This window comes from Mustela lutreola, chromosome 11 (genome assembly GCF_030435805.1).
Source record: "Mustela lutreola isolate mMusLut2 chromosome 11, mMusLut2.pri, whole genome shotgun sequence".
Lineage (NCBI taxonomy): Eukaryota > Metazoa > Chordata > Mammalia > Carnivora > Mustelidae > Mustela > Mustela lutreola.
The window spans coordinates 54,689,678-54,710,109 of NC_081300.1; the positions used below are offsets into that span (position 1 = coordinate 54,689,678).

The 20,432-nt window shown below is 42.1% G+C and overlaps 1 protein-coding gene across 4 annotated transcripts in view; it reads right to left on the bottom strand.

Moving 5' to 3' along the window:
* Positions 1-20,432, bottom strand: part of EPB41L3 (erythrocyte membrane protein band 4.1 like 3) — a 178,152-nt gene that overhangs the window by 138,067 nt on the left and 19,653 nt on the right. The window contains exon 1 of one of the 4 annotated variants that reach the window (XM_059140639.1): positions 9,250-9,378. The exons of 1 other annotated variant lie outside the window; for it this stretch is intronic. The gene's annotated coding sequence lies outside the window, so the exon portion shown is untranslated. Of the gene's footprint in view, positions 1-6,101; positions 6,202-8,643; positions 8,666-9,249; positions 9,379-20,432 lie in introns of those variants that run through there. 2 more of the 4 variants (XM_059140641.1, XM_059140640.1) reach the window with 2 other exon arrangements.

A 20,432-nucleotide genomic window follows, 5' to 3' on the forward strand; every position in this document is an offset into this window, starting at 1 on the left:
GAAGTTGTTGAGAAAAGATTCCTTGAAACCGCTATCTCAAAATGTGGCCCAGAATCCACTTACATACCTGTTCACATACAAATGCCTGGACCCAGCTCCAGACCTATTGAGAATTATGGATGGGTCCCTAGAATTGCTTTTTAGCAAGTTCCCCAGGAAATTACACTACACAAGAAGATGTGAAAACCACTGTGACTAATTCCTTGCAAACCTCTACTACTGTCATTTGGAGTTTCAAATTTGACAAAATTTTATTATTTTCATTGAGGGTCATCTTTTGGATTATGGAGTTTGTGCTGGAATGTCCCACAATTCCATACTCTCCAGGGGGGTTTATTTTTGCAATCTTAACTCCTAACAGGTCTCTAGGAACAAGCAAAGTAGGCAAATAACAAAGTAGCTTAATTGCAAAAATATTTACTATGTGTCTACTCTCATTCCACATGGTTCTAGAGGTCTTCAGATACATAGGTCTCATTTCAACCTTCCTGTTGGCACCATCATTGCCATCTCACAGCTGGAGGACCTTGCCCAGAAAAATGGAGCAACCTGCCCCAAGTTATCTAGCTGAAGAAGAGCAGATGTTTCAATCCATATCTACTCTAACTCACTCTACTTTCTTTATTCTTCAACACAGTTCCTCCCCCATGAATTACTGCTATCTAGATTTCAGGCTTTAAGGGGAAGAATTTTCCAAATGTCTTGAGCAAATTGGTCGACTTCTATACCTTTTCCAACCCCATACTTTGTCCACTAACAGTATATGGTTTAAGCTCAAGTTAATAAAAGTCACCACCTATAGCACAAAATAATGGCGTAGAGTAGACAAAGATCAAGAATTCTCTCAAATGAAATCACCAAACACTGTATCTCCACGATGTGAGTAACTCTAGACACAAATTGCATAAAAGCAAGCAACTCCCAGGCCCACCCTTGGGCTTAAGCTCCATCATGGCGACCTAGCAGAAGACTAGGTCCACCACGTCAGTTAGCGCCATCTTAGGATCATACCACTATTTTCCTCAGCCATCTGAATGCAGGAAAACAACAGGGATGGCAAGTAAAATTAATAGTCAAAACCATGGGCTTGTCTCTAACACAACAGAGTGGCCCATATCCATGGAGAATCTGCATGAAATCTGTGAACAGAGTCCAACATTCACTAACCCTCTACTGCTGAAGACAAAGGCAGGGTTCAAGACCCAGGGCAGGCTTTTTGTTTGTTTTCTTTGTCCCTGGAAGCCCCATGCCTCCATACCTCCTTAACTATCTCAGACCCTGAAGTATTTCAACTCTGAATTCAGAGTCTAGTTTAGTTACATGCCCAGGTGTCTGCTGCCTATTGAGGGATGCTGGGATGCACTACGGGAGACAGTTGGTGCCTGGGACCTCAAGGTTAGGCTGTGTCAGGGAAGGTCATCTGTCTGTGAATAGACTCTTGTCACAGTTTGAATTAAGAAATCAAAAAATAGGGTGCCTTGGTGGCTCATTCGTTGGGTGTCTGCCTTCAGCTTGGGTCACAGTCCCAGGGTCCTGGCATCAGGCTCCCTGCTTAGCGAGAAGCCTGCTTCTCCCTCTCTCACTCCCCCTGCTTGTGCTCCCTCTCTTGCTGTGTCTCTCTCCATCAAATAATAAATAAAAACTTAAAAAAAAAAAAAGAAAAAAATATATGGCTAAACTTGGTTGTTTTCATTTATCAGGACTAAACACACACACATACACACACACACACACACCCCTGGGATGCACACAAATACCATTAACAATTTTAATTTTGTTTAATGTCCTGTTTCATCACAGCCCCCTGATGTGTGTGCTACAAGACAATGACAAAAAGTACAGGCAGCAAGTAACAGGAGGAGGAGGGGCTGGACGACAAGATTTCAAATAATTACCATCGTTAAGGTAATGATCCTTCACTAGTGTTGTATAGGACCCAAAGAAAATATTCATTTCCCATTAAAAATAATGATGGAGATACAGATTTGTATACATGAGAAAGCTTCCCAGGATATACTGTTACATAAAAAAGAAAATGGTTACATATAATGTTTAAGCTAGAAATCTGTTCTTGTAAAATAGGTGCCTATCTGAGTCTGTACATACACAAAATAAAGCTACTGGTATTTAGTAGGCCACTTATGATACATCGGGTACTATGTTTAGTGCTTTGCATGTATTGTAGCACTTAAGATGGGAGTGTTATGGCCATTTGAGAAATTAGCAAACAGAGTCAAGGAAGTTGAGAGTTGACCGAGGTCACAGAACGATTAAATAGTGAGACAAGGAGCCCAACACAAGGCTGATTCCCATTATGGTGTATATTAGACATGCCAAGAGATAGCTTTGGAAGGATGTTTGCCAAAAATATTAACAGCAGCTGTCTTGGTGGGTGGGGGGGAGATTTCTCCTTTTTGTTTTTCAGCATTTTAGAATACATCTTACTTCATTTTATTATTATGTTTTTAGGGGGGTAGGGAGGGGCAGAAGGACAAGGAGAAAAAGAATCTTAAGCAGGCTCCATGCCCAGTGGGGAGCACAATACCAGGTTCAATCTCATGACCCTGAAGACCATGACCTGAGCTGAAATCAAGAGTTGGACACTTAACCAACTCAGCCACCCACGTGCCTCTAGAGCATATTTTAAAGTCAGCATGCAGTATTTTTTTAATATCTAAATTAACAAACGTGTTTTATTGGGAAGAATAAATAAGCAGCATGGAAATCTTCCCATCTTCCATATGTCTAATCTTCCACTCTATACAGCCCCCCAAAAAACTAACCTCCGACTGAATGTGACCACGAAAAATATATGGAGTTGTCATCACAATCAATTTCTGAAAAATTCTGGATTAGGCCACTAACAAAAGGTTATCTATCTCCAGACTCCTATTCTTCCAATACAACCTACATTGATCACCATATAAACACTCTTCTTGGGGCGCCTGGGTGGCTCAGTGGGTAAAGCCGCTGCCTTTGGCTCAGGTCATGATCTCAGGGTCCTGGGATCGAGTCCCGCATCGGGCTCTCTGCTCCGCGGGGAGCCTGCTTCCTCCTCTCTCTCTCTCTGCCTGCCTCTCTGCCTACTTATGATCTCTGTGTCAAATAAATAAATAAAATCTTTAAAAAAATAAAATTAAAATTAAAAAAAAAAATAAACACTCTTCTTCCCTACTCAATTACCTTCATTGGCTCCCTCCTATATCTAGTAAAGTCCAAAATATCCTTTTGTCTCATATCCAAAACCTTCTACAAGGAGGCCCCACATGTTCTCCTTCAACTCGTCTCCTACTGCTCCCTAGGGTAAATGCTACATTCCACCTAAATTTAGGCCTGTTGACTTTTGGAGAGGACTCATCTCAATCAAAGCCCAGCCATATTCCAAGGACCAAACTAGAATATGAAGACCATTCAATAGATGTGTCCCATAAAGGAAAGCACATAATGAAACATAATTACTGGGGAACCTGGGTGGCACAGCTGGTTAAGTGTCTGACTCGATTTCAGCTCAGATCATGATCTTAGGGTAGCGAGATCAAGCCCCTCACTCAGCAGGGAATCTGCTTAAGATTCTCTCCCTCCTTCTGCTTCTGCCCCTCTCCGAAAGCATGTGCACTTTATCTCTTTAAATAAAATTTTTAAAATCTTAAAAAAATAATTACTAATACACAGAATGAGCCATATAAAGAAGCACTGATTATAAAGCATTTTTTTATAAAAAATTTGCACATCCAAGTGACGAACCATTTTCCATAAAATTCATGGCACCATTCATCGTAAGAGACACAGCACTCTGCCAATCAAGCAATGACTCATACACCAGAATTTCTCTTTTCTAGTTATTTAAAGAACTCTTAGATTTATTTAGGTATTCTATGCATAAATAAATACACAGAAACAAAATAATTTGTCCAAGGTCTTCCTAAAAATTCTCTACTCAGACTCTGACTCCTTTGAATTGCAGACCGACTCAGTTTTCTCCGCCCCTGCTTTCCCACAATGCCATCCCCTGTGCATCTCTATCAGGGAGGCACCATTTCCTACCAGTGCCCGTTACTACTCCAAGGTTTTCTTCCAGTCAGCTGACATCCAATCTCCAATTTTGGATGCATGCTCCAATCCGTGAAATCAGTTGCCTGCTTTCTCTCTGCCACATGGTTGAGAGCAACTGTAATTCCTAGCCCAAATTCAGACATGTTAAAATGCAAAAATAAAAGTTTCTTGTAGACATGATGATATGTGGGGCTTACAGAAAGACACAGAGAAAGAAACTCACTGTCTGAGAATGTAAACACTACGTAGAAAAATGACCAAAGAGGAGAGATCCACAACAGAAAATAGTTTTTCTTTTTTCAGTCCGACGTCAGGATCGGTATCATCACCCAGCCCTAATCCATTTTCAGCTTTTGTCACACACCAGTCCGATCCCTTTCCTCATCTTCTGAGAATTCCTTCTCTGCTGATGTCCTCCATGACACCAATTAGAGCTGGCAGGAAAGGAAGCAGGCCTCCTGCAGATCTTCCCTTAAAGAAACCATTCTTGTTTCTCTAGGTACCTGCAGTATTTTCTTCTCTGATATAGCAAAACCCCCAGAACCTACCTCATTCAAGCTATGGGGATAACAGCAAGCTTGTTAAGAAGGGGATTATGCCATTAAAAATAATGACTGCAGACATGGGTTCAGTAACTCGCATTTTTAAATAAAGCAGCAGGGCCTTTGAAGCCTTTTCAAATATTTTTTTTTTGTAGCGAAGCGTAAGTCACAAATGGCCTCATTTTTCATTCAAGTCCATAAATATTTACTCAATGCTATAAGTGTTTAGACCTGCACTTGGTTTGGGGACGAAACTCCAAGAAAAATAAGTTCCTACTCACATCATGCACTCACTCACTCAGTAAAACTGGAGAGAAAAATAAACACATGAAGCAGGTTAAATATTGCATTTGTTTCCTAGGTCCAGTACAGACCCTTCTGCTGCCTTTTTTTTTTTCCCCTCTTCTTTTAAGTTTGTAAGGAAGGACTGTAAGAACAATGTATCAATGTGTCAGCAATCCAAAAATTAAGTTGTCAGCTTTTTCTCTATACTGCAAATTACAAAAGAATTAGAGGTTTGGTGCTAATAGAAGCTTACAATTCTAAAGTGTGCAATTTAACCAATCACCGCAAGGTCTAAAAATGTAATACTGAAGACATTTCCACCAAGTGATCTGCAATTCTGGTATCTAATTTCAACTTCTCTACTTGTGTCATTCTTCCCATTCCCCCCCTCCCCCCGGCTTCGGAAATTGTTCTGGAATAGCTACACAGTGAAGAACTGCCCAGCTCCTCTACATGCATAATACGCTCACATGAAAAAAACGACAGTCATCTTGACCAAGGAAGTACAGAAAAGACAGTGAAGATGTGCAACTATCCTATGAGCCATCACTTCTTCATGCTCGTATCACATTACATGCAAAAATAAAAACGTGAAATGTACTTTACAGTTTCAGAATATCAGACTTGCTTTTATAATTTATTCAATACTAATTTGGGTGAAACCCGTTTGTAGTCATCTGTGTGCTAGAAATCTAAGTTAGGATTAAAATGTTAAAGTATAAAATAATTTGTGAAACAGTGTAAGTGGAAATCAATTACCCCAAACCACTGCAGATGTCTTGTAAACTTGTGAGATCTCCAGCTTCTTCCACCATTGCCAATTGCCAATTTCACATCACTCAAAAATAAATCAGAAATGACACTGCTTACCCAGAAAACACACCATCTTTATAGACAACACATACTTTTAAAAGATAGTATTAATTATCTAAACCAAGAATTTAGCAAGAATGCTATTTCAGTGCAAAGAATAGTAAAAAAAAAAAAAAAATTGGCTCTGTGCATAAACAAAAATACAGACTCATTATTCTTGCTCTCTGGGTAATTGTTTAAATGGCCCTTTTTAAGCTTCCATATACTGTTTTCCCCAATAAAAAGGAAATTCAATGATTTCTACTATTTCATAAAAAAAAAAAAAACCTTCTTCTTTCTTTATCTATGAAACACACTTTCCTACGCAGTCTTGAATTGACATCTACCTTCCCATCCTCCAAACAATACCTTATGGTGCAGTTCAACTTGAGAAAGGAGAGTCTCATTCATTTATCAAGCAAAGTTCAAGCCAGCAAGATGCTTCAGACCGTCTGGTTTTGCTTGCCCCACCCTTGTTTCCTTTGAGCCATAGTGATGTCACAACACCAGGCAGGGTAATGACTTCACTGCTCCAGTCCTTGCTTCTGAGCACACAATTCTTTGCTGCCAAGGCAAATCAACTGACAGCAGAATCCTGCAAGAGTGCCTGACGAATTCCCAACAAATTAGCAGCCAGCAAGCCTTTTGAAAGAAAGAGATGCAGCAATTGCACCACTAAAGATCCATCTAAATGAAGTGGTGCTAAAGATGAATTTGATTCATGGTTTTCAATAGTAAGTCTATATCCCGTAATAAAGCTGACACTCAGGGCAGAACTGTGGCTGGATGCTTGTAAGACACTATGGGAACCAAAGATGTTCAGGGCAGTCAAGTAAATAAGTAACCTCTCTCTTCATTATAGCTCAATTCTCACAACTTCTCTCTCTCTCTCTCTCAAATGCATATTTTTCAGCTTACTCCTGAATGAAGTTCTATGTCACTGAAGAGGACACAAATTCTCATTTGTGAATTTTAAGACTTCATTTTAAAACGCTAACTTAAAAGATGAACATGTATACGACAACATGTAAGACCATATCCTGGACAAAAAGTTTCTGCCACATTTAATCCAACATCGAGTAAATGCAGGAAATATTCACCAACTTGTGACAATATCACGTCTCTTAGTGAATGAAGAGTTGCCTGTGTTGTATCTGGGCAGCCCCTTAACGCATTTGACCAAAGAGTTCTAAAAAACCAATGTAGTTTCTAATCAAGAAAAAAAAAAAAAAAAAATCCCTGGTCTCCTATTTCAACACAATTCAAAGTTGGCCAAAGTCCAAACCCCGTACAAGAACTGGCAAAAACTGCCTCTAATCTAAATCACATTCATGCAGAAGAAATGACTTGAAAATCAAATGTAAATACTCAGCGGAGACACTGACCTTTGACCTGTCTCTTCTGGAGCCTTCATCTAAAAGGTGTTTACAAATTAAATAACGTGGCTACTCTTTTAATTACTGATAAATCACTCACAAAACATGTTCTTTTTGCAAAAAAGTATTTGCCTGAAGTGGATTAGCTAGCTGAACTTTATGCAGTACCTTATGCCTTGGATATAGTATTTTGCTTTTCTAAACTACCAGAAAATTATAATGCAAATAAGACAGTATTCCGAGATTTTCATCAGTGCCTTGTGAAATTAACAAAGTTACTGCTTCTCAGTCTAGAATTTATTTCCTCTCACAACTTTGTTACTGAAGTTTTAAAAGTTTGAAACCAAAATTAAGATGCGTTTTTTAAAAACCCTGTGAGGGCCAAGATATAAATTGCCTCTCCATTCCCTGGAGTTTACTCAAGCTTGATGTGCTCCCCTTTCATAATGGGGCTTTTCTGGCTTAATTTGCAGTAATTGGTGCTGGGTCCAGGGCTCCCAGATAGACGTGGAATTTTTAGAATTTTGGCTTCCTGGAGGCTTCAAATATCAGAGTAAAACCCCCCAGAAGAATGTTTTCAGCACTTAGTGCGATGACTCTTCTGCTAACGTTCATGCTATCAAGGGAAACTCCAGGACACCTGGCCGCCTCTGGGAGCCTAAATTGGGCCCCCCAAAAAGATTAGGCAGGATATCTGCAAAAGCAATTGTACAGGACTGCAAGACTAATGTAAAAATACTGAACCACCAACTTCAACACGTAATGGAAGCACTGCATTAGCAGGACTGCCTGGCCCTTTCAGGATTTCCCAGCCCAGCCTCCACACGTAATTAATACCACATGTTTTCTTTATCATTCTGTCTGTTCTCCAACAATCTTTCCAACTTTAACCCTGGGCTGCAACTGGAGGAAAAAACCCTAGAAAACTTTGGATCCGTATATATAAAACCCCAAAAGGAAAACTGCTCCCACTTGCAAGGGACCAGTTACAATTTACTAGGTAACCACACCCACCGCATTGCAGAAGCCATGAACTTGGCGGGGGTTGGAGGGGAGAGGGGAAAGGGGGAGGGGAAGAAGTAGGGCGAGATGAGAGGGGAAAGCCAAGAAAGCGAGCCCCCACGGCAGGAGCTGCGAAACACCCGCAAGGAATTGGCCGAGACCACGACTCCCGCCGTCCGATGCCCCGGCCTCCCCACCCCCACGCGCCGCAAAGCCGCCCTCGCAGACACCTCCCGAGGCAGCTCGTAGCCCCGCGGGCGCCAGGTGAGCAGTGAGGCTCCCGGCCCCTCGGCCTCCCCGCGCTCGGGTTCCCGTGAAGGGAGCCAAGGGAGCGCAGGCTGGGGCGAGGGACGCCGCAGGTGCCGGGCCAGGAGCCACCTCTCTAGGATGCTCCCTCCTCCTCCCTCGGCTACCGGGCTGCAGCCCCCGCCACCGTCCAGGGGACGCCGCCCCAGTTCGGGGAACGAGACAAGTTACATAAAAGCGGCCGGCCAGCTCCCGAGCGGGGATGCTTTGTGCCGAGCGCACCTTACCGGCCCTGCGCCGCGCCCGCCAGCGCCAGGCACCCGGGACGACCCCGCAGCCGCGGCGCGCTGGGTGCAGGGCCCCTCCCGCTCGCCAGCCACCCGCCCCGGGCGGCGCCGCAGTGTCGCCCCCGGTCCCCCGCCCCTCCCGGCGCAGTCTGCCTCGCCCTCGCCCCCAGCCCCGGGGTAACTTAAAACATGGCGCCCCAAACGGGGGATTTGGGCAAATTGGCACTGCAGGGACGCAGGGACCGAGCCGCCCCTCCCGGCCAGAGCTCCGGGGGAGGTCCCCAGGCCGGAGGCCGATGCTCAGGCTAAGCGCGCCGGCCCAGCCGATTCTGCAGCGCGGCCGGCGGGCGGAGCGGGCACGTCCCCGGCGGGGGGCGCAGTGCTCCGGCTTGGCCCGGCCCCGCGGGGGTCCCGATCGGAGAGCGGGCGAGTTCCAGGGCCGGGCCCAGCGCGGAGCTCCCGCGGTTCGGGCGGCTGTGCGGCGCCAGAGCCACGCGTCAGCCGCGCACCGCGCGCTCCTCTCCCCCGGCCTCCCGCTAGTCCTCCGCGCTCCGCAAACCGGAGACCCCCTAGGATCCCCCCCGCTCCGGCTACCAGAAAAGTTACCTCGGCTGGGCAGGCAGCCCGCGCGCCGCGGCGTGGGGACTAGGCTCGGGCTTACGTCCTCCCGGCTGTGCGCAGGAGGCTCGGGCGTGGGGAGGAAGCCGCAGACGCGGGCTGCTCGCCGCCGCTCCCCGCCCCCCTTTGCAGGCGGCTCGGAGGCTCCGCGGAGCTGCGGCGGGGGCACACGCCCAGAGCCGGCGCAGAGAAAGCCAACCCCGTCCTGCCTTCGCCTCCCAGCTGCGGGGGAGGGGGCCACCGCAGCACTTCAGGACAGTTAGGTTGTAACAGGCTTCTTCATCTTGGCGCAGGGTCTGGCACGGAGACAACGCCTTGAGACAGTTGCCAATAGCATTAGTCTTTGGATTTTCACTTTAGATTACAGCCCAGGCTTTCTGTCCCCTTCCTCAGGCCTGCCAGACACTACTGTAAAGGGGAGTGGGGGGAGGGTCCTCCTGGCCGTCAGGTGAGTAATTTACTGACTCAGGGACTGCAGTGATGGTTTTGTTTTCTTTCTTTTGGAAAAGAGAAAATAATCAAATTGGCAGCGTCTTGCGCAGGGTGGGTGTTCAAGAAATACGAAATTAATAGGAAACACCTGAATTAAAGGTTGAAGGAAGAGGCTGCCTTCCGCGGCCCCTTCCTTCCCACTTTCTCCTCCCACCATCAAGATCCAAAGTTACAGGTGGCCTCCCAAGCTTCCCAGTCTATCAGGGGAGTAAGTCATTATTGATCAAGCTTTCAGCTGAAATGGGGGGGGGGGGGTCACGCTCTGATTTACAGGTGAAAGAAATTATTCTAGGTCATCTCAACAATAAACTCTAATCAAGTAACTAACTCGTATATATTAAAATGTTTAAGGCCCTCTTTAAATGTTCCTCATCACCCCTTCAGAAGCTCACCCACTCACTTTAAGGTGGAAGGATGGATTCACAAAATATTGCATTTACTACTGGGTACCAAAGACGTGGTGCCGAATAAAAGCCAGTGGCAAAGGTTAGTAGGTGGGGAGATTTGGCCTGAGTGTTTAGGAGGGAGCAAAGGCAATAGAAACGGGGAGGGAGCATTTTTCTGGTTGCATGGGAGAGACGATTGGAAAATCATGGTTACTATGTTGCTATGGAATTTTTGAACCTGTATTCAGTAGAAGATCCGCAACTTTGGGAAATTTTTTTTTCTTTTTTTTAAGATCTTTTATTTATTTATTTATTTATTTATTTATTTATTTTTGATAGAGATCACAAGTAGGCAGAGAGGCAGGCAGAGAGGGGATGGGGGGAAGCAGGTTCCAGGCTGAACAGAGAACCCAATGCAGGGCTCAATCTGATGACCCTGGGATCATGACCTGAGCTGAAGGCAGAGGCTTTAACCCACTGAGCCAGCCAGGTACCCCCAACTTTGGAAATTTTTAAACAAGAAAATGTGGCAGAAGTTTTGTTAAAGGAAAAATAATCTGGTGACGCAGAGATGGGCAAATTACAAGGGGCTGAAATGAAGTGACTGGGGCATTGTTCCAAGTACCAGGAGGAACAAGGACCTGAACTATCATGTGATAGATAACGGTGACAGTTCAAATACTGGAAGATATATTTGGGGATCACCTATATTAAGTTTCTATCAGGCCATAGGAATGTTACAGACATATATACACATCTCACATTTGTACCTATATGGCTGTGTGCGTGGCATATAAGATCTGTGAATGAAGAGTTTTTTCCTTGTTTGTGTGCACATGTAAACACTCTTCTTTAAAAATGGACTTGAACAAATTGCATTGTTTACAACAAACACAAAGTTGGCATTATCATTTCAGACACAGATGGTTTCATATTCATTTACTTTATTGTCATATTTTTGCTATTATTTTTTAATTGAAGGCAAATTGTTTTCTCCTGATTCACAAATTTTAATCTTCCTGGTAATGGAGAAAATCAGCAAAAATGTACAGATGTCTGTTTTCTTGGGAGAAAATATTAGAGTACCAAATATTTTTTACAAGTTAGAAGTACCTAGCTATTTATCTGAACATTCCATGAATTCAAAACTTGGGGAGTACAAACCCTATTGCTTCATGGTTAATAGTAAATCTGGGAAGTAAGTACTACAAAAATGTTTGAGTTTGACAAGCCTCTCAGCTCTTCTTTTTTGATTTTTTAATTTTCCTGGCACAGATATGGAGAAAAGAAATGCCAAATGTAAACTTGTGAGTGCCACAGAGCCCTACCAGTAACTTGCTGTGTCTCTGTAATAAAGCCTTTTCCTTCTACCTTATTAACATCCTGCAGGAGCCCCTCAGAGTCATCTCTGTCTCCCCACAGTGCCTCACTGAGAACACTGCAAGCCAGGCACCGAACATTTTCACTAAATGAATGGATGGTGACTAATGAACTGTAAGTTCACTGTATTTGAGAGTTGAATGTCCTCGTGTATAAAAACAAGAGATTATTTCCAAAATTCCTTGTGCTTCAAAAATACTAGGGGGCCTATAAAATAAAAAGACATTATCACATCTCTACGTGCTGAGTAAAAGCAATAATGCAAAACCTTTTTAACTCTTATCAGGAAACTATGAGCTTTTCTCCATGGAAAAAAGAAGAAAAGTAACCAAATTAAGTAGAAGGCAAGGGGATGATCCCATTACAGTTGGATTTGCTTTCGTTCATAAAGACTCATTCCTCCCTGCATTCCTCTCACTACCAAAAATGAAGCCTCCTACAGTCTCAGAGAATTCTTTATTCTTACTGGTCCTTTTTCAGTAAGTTACAGAAAAGTAGTCCTTGGGTCAAGGGAGTGCTTTTCACACAGTCCCAGAGCCAGTGCAAATTCATTCTGAGAATCTAGTTCATCAGTTTTCTAGTTTACTATATCTACATGGCAAATACTGAAATAATCCATGAAATGTGGGGGGAAGATTCCATGACTCCAGCCTAGGTTTCACAATGCCCATTCTGGTCTCAATCATAGGTCTAAGGCTTACCCTACAACATTAACATCTTACTTATGTTGTTCTGTTGTATACAAAATGTTATTTTGTATACAAAATTATTCTGTTGTATACAAAATGTATTACTGAAGGACAACAAGCCATCTAGAATTCCAGCCATGGTACAGAGAAAGGGGGCATAGCTAACTTCTGGCGAGATAACAAGTGTGTGGAACTTTATTCCAAACCAGAGAGACAGGATGTCCCCCAAACTTCCACTGAACCCCAGGTGCCACCAGCATACAGACTCATTGATGCTGGTACTCTGCTACCTGTAGAGTGACATAATTCTAACCTGAGAGCCCAGCCAATGGCAGACTTTGCAGACTCAGGGATCATATTGTCAGTCTCATTGACAAGACTCTAGAAAGAAACAGTGAAGAATCTGGCCAGCGAGTATGTTGGAACTTCACCCTTCAGCATGAGGATTGAAAGACTAGAGAAGCCTAACCAAAGAATACGGAAGCCACCTACAAAGGTGGCTACTCGAATAGGCATGCAACACTCACTTGCCCTCTTTGACAACCTCAGACTACTGTCACATAAAGCACTGTGATGTTCTTAAAAATGTGCATATTCTCCAGCACTTTAAGTTGACTGTTTTTCAGATGCCTTAGTAATAAGACGTCTCAGATGCCTTAGTCTCAGATGCCTTAGGATTAAGACGTTACCAACACTTGTAGTAGCTAGTTGAGGCATCTTGTATGCTCAGGATTGTGTCAGGCACCTCCTTTGCACATTAAGTCCTTGAAATCAGGACACAAAGTCTTTAGCCAGGCATTACCAGGGACCATAAATAAGAGAACTATGGGGATGAATGCCTAATTCAAATGCAGCAAGCTTATTCTTATGAAATAAAAATATGTTTAAGAGTTTCTAGGGTTTGAGAATACTGTCAAGTTTATAGCTCATTAAGACTTCCAGATGCTCTCTTCATTCAGGGTTTGTATACATCATTTCAGGGGTCTGTATACATGCAGAGCACAGATGCAAAATGAAGTAAAAAACCACTCATAATTATAAATGCAGCATAAAATGTACAAAAATATGTACACATGAGAGAGAACAAGTTTAGACATGCCTACACATCATTTTAAAAAATCATTCCTATTCATCAGAATTTCCTATTTACCTCCTTTCTCTCTTTAGGTTATACTCTTGTAAAAATATTGGTCATAATGGTGGGGCCAATACATTTTGTATACATTCCACAGTATTAAAATATACACTTACTGGGTTTTGTTTTTGTTTTTGTTTTTTTTTACTTTTTCCATTTCAAGTAAATTTTAGAAAGCTCAGCACTTTCAAATAGAATAATTTTAACCAAAAGAAAATTAAGGTTACTCTAATTCTCAGTTGTTTATAAATTTAAATGCTCAATTCTCTTCTCCCCTTGAGTAAAAATAAAAATCCATTAAGACTATTTTATATTTGGCCAGTTTATACATAATGGCAAAATACAAAGAATGGAAGTGGGCAATCTATAAAATTACTAAATTCAACTCCCAAACTGTTCACTGTCTGAGACCACAGTGATATCCCAAACATGATCAGTACTGGGTTATACTAAGACACTTAACATTTCAATCACTTTCCCCCAAAAGACACAAATGCCTCTCAGTCTCCTATAAAGTTGTAAATAATCCTAACCAGCTATTATTTTTTGTTTTAACAGTAATCAACAAGAAATAACTGAAGAAAGAAAATAATAATTAGCTAAGAGGGGGAAAAAATGGGTAGTAATCACATTCAGATGTCTGATTTATTAACTTGCCAACTCTCTCTCAGGCAAACGTGCCACAGCTAAGCTACAAACTAAGAAATGTATAGCTATAACTATACCAAAAAGAAAATGTCAGCTTTGCTTCTTAATTTGATCCCTGCTTTACAGCACTTTTTTTTTCTCTTTCCAATTACCTCACTGTACTTGCTTAATTTAACAGTGTGGTTTAGGATTAGTCCACAGCTTCCAGAATGTTCTGGGAATCAATGAAAATACCATCTAGAATATCTGTGTCCCTTGAAATAAATCTGGCATTTAATAAGTCAAAGCCATTTTTTAAAAAAAGCTTCCTCTATTGACTCTTTTCCTGTTCAAGATATTTATCAGGAACTTGAAACATGCATCGTAGGCTTATTTGCAGATGATACAAATCTGAGGATGCCAGAGTTTCTCAATCCAGGTTGTCTGTAAAGAGCTCAAATTTTACATTTCCATGGAAGTCAACAATCATCTTGGTAAGTGATAGAAGTATTCACACCATTTACATCAGAATCACTCAGAGTGCTTGTTAATGTAACACATTCTTGGGTCCAGCCCTAGACTTAAGCAAATCAGAACCTCTGGGCTACAGAGAGCAGGCACTTTTAACAAGGTCCCCAGGATCCAGGAGACCAGCATACAACAATAATCCCACAGGTGACAAAGTTAGTGTGCTCAGACATGTTTCTAAGAAGCTGGAACAGAGACAAGTGGTAGGAGGTTAGCCTCATTGAGCATATAGGTAGCAGAACTGAAGGGTGTCTACACTACAAATCAGCACACATTTTGCAAGAAGAGTTATTACTTGGATCCTGTCGCATGCATCAGTTTGCAATAGTTGTTCATTAGCAGTAAGTATAGTAATAAATAACAATGAAAGATTGTTCTGTACCCAATTCCAGCAATAATTGGATTAGATGCCCATTTGCTAAGACTGCAGTAAAACTACAACTCTGACCTTAATTTCCAAGTGCACAAAACATCTTTGCAAAGTTGCCAAGGGATGTCTCATTAAAACAGGAAATGGAGAACTAATTGCTAGCAGTTTTGGTTGAATGGGAGATCTGACAATCTCAAACCCTACAAATAGAGACTAAATTATTAATACCTTTTGGTATGACATACACATGAAAACATACCCCATGCACTGATCAGTGAAAACTAATGGACAAAATTAAATAAAGAAATTGAACAGGGGCGCCTGGGTGGCTCAGTGGGTAAAGCCGCTGCCTTTGGCTCAGGTCATGATCTCTGGGTCCTGGGATCAAGTCCCACATCGGCTCTCTGCTCAGCAGGGAGCCTGCTTCCTCCTCTCTCTCTCTCTGCCTGCCTCTCTGCCTACTTGTGATCTCTCTCTCTGTCAAATAAATAAATAAATAATCTTTAAAAAAAAAAAAAAAAAAGAAATTGAACAGAGGCTATATATCTTCCTACCCTTAGATATAACACAAGGAATTTTTTTAAGAAAAACAGTATCATTAATCCTATTAAATTCATGGTAATTTTACTGTAAGGGTCTTATATTTTTCATATGGATTTGTAAGGTTCTTTTAATTTTATAGTTGAGATTTTTAAGCATGAAAAATTTTATTCTAGCATTCCATCTACATATAGTTAAGTGGCAAGATGACATGGGGGCATCAGAAATAGTCTCTTTTGTTAAAAGGCTGATTAAGAGATTTCAGCTCAATGAAAGGACTGCTATTGTAATATGGACCAGGTTGTCTTATGGGCAGCAGGCTGTCTACCTAGAATGTTCAACAAGATACCATAACATCAGTATGGCCCCAGAGAGAGTCCTCAATCAGGTGGGCACTTAGGCGACATCATATCTAAAGTTGTGTCCAACTCTGAGATGAAATTGCTTTCCATGTGTGTGCCACTCAGGAACCAGGAACTGCCCACAATTCTTCACTGTTGAGGTAGAAACTCAAATGTTGACTTCACTAAGATACTCTGATAGATGTGTATTTACATGTATGAAACAGCTTACCAAACTTCATTATAGGTTAAGACTGATTTGCCATTGGTTTAGTGCTTTTTCTCTATAAATATGTTGACAATATCCACCACCTATTCCCCTCCCAGATGTTTCTCTGATCCATCTTTCTAATCTACTTGTCCCACCCTAGCTCATCAGATCTTTCTTTTTTTTTTTTTAAGATTTTATTTATTTATTTGTCAGAGAGAGAGAGAGAGAGTGAGCGAGCACAGGCAGAGTGGCAGGCAGAGTCAGAGGGAGAGGCCCCCTGCGGGGCAAGGAGCCCGGATGTGGGACTCCATCCCAGGACGCTGGGACCATGACCTGAGCCGAAGGCAGCTGCTCAACCAACTGAGCCACCCAGGCGTCCCTCATCAGACCTTTCTTATCTCTAAGCCAGGTTTCACTGAATGACCTTAGGTCACTAAGAATCATGCTGAGTCAAGGCAATGATTCTTTTTTTTTTTTTAATTTTTATTTTATTTAAAGATTTTATTTATTTGACAGAGAGAAAAATCACAAGTAGGCAGAGAGGCAGGCAAAGAGAGAGGGGGAAGCAGGCTCCCTGCTGAGCAGACAGCCTGATTTTTTATTTTTTTATTTTTTATTTATTTTAAAAGATTTTATTTATTTATTTGACAGGCAGAGATCACAAGTAGGCAGAGAGGCAGGCACCTATAGGAGACTGAGAGAGCAGGCTCCCGTGCCCGAAGTGGGGCTCGATCCTGGGACTCGGGGATCATGACCTGAGCCGAAGGCAGAGGCTTAACCCACTGAGCCACCCAGGCACCCCCAAGGCAATGATTCTAAATAGGAAACCATTATACTTCAAAGCCTTTTCCTAAATTTTTTCCAGGTGTGCCAATGCCCATTCCCAAATTATTCCACAGTTCAACAAAATCAAGCAGGCACAGATCTAAGGGATTACCCATACCTTGTTCATGTATACCATTAGAGCCCAGTGAACAGAGTACTAGATGATACCTGAAAATTGTAATGTGGCCTTGGGCAAATTTCCAATTTCAGCTTTTCTTGTTATCAATATCCGTTGAAATATTACTCCCATTTTCTGTTTTACTAGAATAACGTGACGGTTCTCAACCATTTGAGAACTATACATTTGAAGAATCACTTAAGGAAAACACTTAAAAAAACAGCAACTGACGGTCAGTATCATACCTGGGTGATAGATATATATGGGCTTATTATAGTTCCCTTTACTCTGTATACATTTGACATATTAAATTAAAATATAATTTTAAAATGCTGATGCTTGGGGCGCCTGGGTGGCTCAGTGGGTTAAAGCCTCTGTCTTCAGCTCAGGTCATGATCCCCGAGTCCCAGGATCGAGCCCCACTTCGGGCACGGGAGCCTGCTCTCTCAGTCTCCTATAGGTGCCTGCCTCTCTGCCTACTTGCGATCTCTGCCTGTCAAATAAATAAATAAAATCTTTTAAAATAAATAAAAAATAAAATAAAATGCTGATGCTTGAGATCTACCCCCAACCCAATTAGAGCACAACCTTTAGAACGTGAGGCCCAGGTATCAGTATTTTGTGACCTTTTTCAAGTGGTTCTTCTGTGTAGGTTGAGTGGAAGAATAGGAGTACAAATCACAAAACTGAACGTTAATTACTCCTCGAAAGCAAGGCACTATAAAAGTAAATGTTAATAGAATTAATATAAATTCTTAATAAAAATTAACCAATTAATAGATATTGACTACCTATTTATATCCTTAAAACAAATTACCTGAATTGGCTACTTGACAGCAACCAATAATGGATTAACCATGCGTGTACCCATCATCCTCTATAAAGCTAGCTGGTGTTTGAACACGTTGGGTTTCCCGGGCAGTCCCTGCCATCAGATTTGTTAATACTCACAGTCCTTAGGGGAAGCCTATTACTGTAGCTGGCTGCCCACTTCACTATAAAGTGTCAATAAAGTGATGGCATATTTAACGACAGGCATAAAGAACTCATAACACACTAAATATCATGACTAGGATTTCAACAACTCTTCAAACACTCCAGAGGAAAAAAATATCATTCATGGTTTTATTCCAAGTTCTTGTGTCAGATAGAGAAAATACACATACACACTCACTTTTATCTTGAGTGAAAAATAATAGAAGGTTCCAGCATGTACTTTTTGATAAAAACAGATGAGAATACTTGAAAAATTAGAGGGGATCTATAGGGAGTCATGTCTAAATAATATATAATCTTAATGCTTTATGAATGGGAGCTAGCGATTTTCTCCCAGCAATTCAGGCACAGGGATCCTGAATCATGATGCCCAGCCCAGGGAACATTATTTCTACCTAGAGTCAAACTGTATTGATCATTTACTTTGTGCAACGAGCTGTTTTACAAGCTCTTATTCTATAAGACTACCTCATTTCACCATCAGAAGAACTTTGTGACATAGATTCTAGGATCACCACCATTTTACAGATGGGGAAATGGGGCAGAAGCAAGTTCAACAATGTATCCAAGGAGACGCAATGACTGGTGAAGCTAGGATGATCTGACTCCTCAGCTGGATGGATCTCTCACTAGAGAGCCTAACACACACACACACACACATTTGATTAAATTTCACAAAATCGCCAGTATTCAGTTGTGGGTTTTTTTGGATTTTTTTTTTTTTTTTTTTGGATTTTTACAATACAGTAACACATTGCAGTGAGGAAACATTGCATCAGCTGTGCATACAGAGTAGCACTAAGTTAAGGAATGACTTCCATTACCAGGGGCATTTTGGAGAACTACAAAGTCTCAAAGAATACAAATATAGAAAAAACACTCAGGTCGTTTATAGTTTAAGAAGCCACTGGAAGAATGTAAGGCAAATGCTAATAAAGTCATCATCGTTATTATTATTTTTTCTTTTATAGACTGTGTGCCAGAGATTTTTAAGTGCTTCATCTGTATATTTTCTCTTATTCTTCAGTGTCTTCTGAGGCAGGAACTCTTATGATCCCCATTTTAGAGAAGATAAAACTGAGGCCACTGAGGAGCTAACTGACTTGTCCCTAGTCACACAACTAGGACCAGTCAGTTTTGTTTTGTTTTTTTAAAGATTTTATTTATTTATTTGATGACAGAGATCACAAGTAGGCAGAGAGAGAGGAAAGGAAGCACATTCCCCACTGAGCAGAGAGCCCAATGGGGGCTTTGATCCCAGGACCCTGAGGTCATGACCTGAGCTGAAGGCAGAGACTTAACCCACTGAGCCACCCAGGCACCCCAGGACCAGTCAGATTTATTCTGCAACCTGTACTCTTAACCACGATGCCAAGTGGTTCTTAAAGAATTCTGCATGTTCACTTGGGATGTCCTCTACAGGAAAGGAAATAGTATATTAAAAAGTGGTAGCATGCGTAGAATCTTTGTATAGGTAAGTGTCTGTTTTACAAGGAAGACTATTCTACTGCCATTTCCAGTTTGAGAAAAAGACCAAAGGGGAATGCTCTGACCCACTGGTAAGTCCCAGTGACCCTGGAATTTCAGCACAGATCCAGAATACGGCCGCTTCTCTTCATAACCGCCACTTGCACTCTGGTATAAACCATAAGCCATGACCATCCCCTGCCTGATTCCTGCAACAGCCTCATCACGTTTCTCTCTTCTGCCACCATGACTCCTTTCCAGTCGTTTGCCAGACAGGTGTTGTGATCCTAGTAGAATGAGCCAGATCACATCAGTCTTCGATATTTAAAGCCCCTAAAGGCCTCCCCACCTACATCCTCCGGCCTCAGGGCCTCTGACCCCACTCTTTGTACACATCTCCATACTTTCTGTCTCTCTCATTCTCGCCTTGCAGCTCCTCAGACCAGCCCGGCTTCTCTCATACTAACATCCTCATCTCCCTCATGTCTGCTCATGTGTCACCTTCTCCAAGGGGCCTACCCTGATAACCTCATTAAACCTGTGACCCCAGCACTCCTGACTCCTGATCACCTAACATACTGGTCAATTCCTTATTTATCATGCTTATGGTCTGTCTCCTACCATTCAGCTTATGTCCCACAAAGGCAGGGGTTCTGGGCTCCTCATCGCTGGTGACCCAGCTGCCTCAAACAGTACTTGGCAATGGGAAGGCATTCATGGTACATTTGTTGGATGAAAGAATGAAGAAAGCAGCAGGGATTATAAAATGTGATACTCTTTTAAATAAAGTTAAAAATAAATAAATAAAATAAAATAAAGTGTGAGACCCTGAGAAAATACAGAATTGAGCAGTTAGGTAACCAGGATTGGGATGAGACACCAGAAGGAACAGATTCCGAAGGAAGAAACTCTAAGAATGGTGGGCCTGTGATAAAACAACGTGCATCATTCTATGCCTTATACCTACTCCACTGCCACTGGTGGAACTGATTTGGGCCAAGTCTCCCAACCACCCTAAAGGACTCCCCAGCATCACCCATGAACCAATACACATGACGCCGGCTGG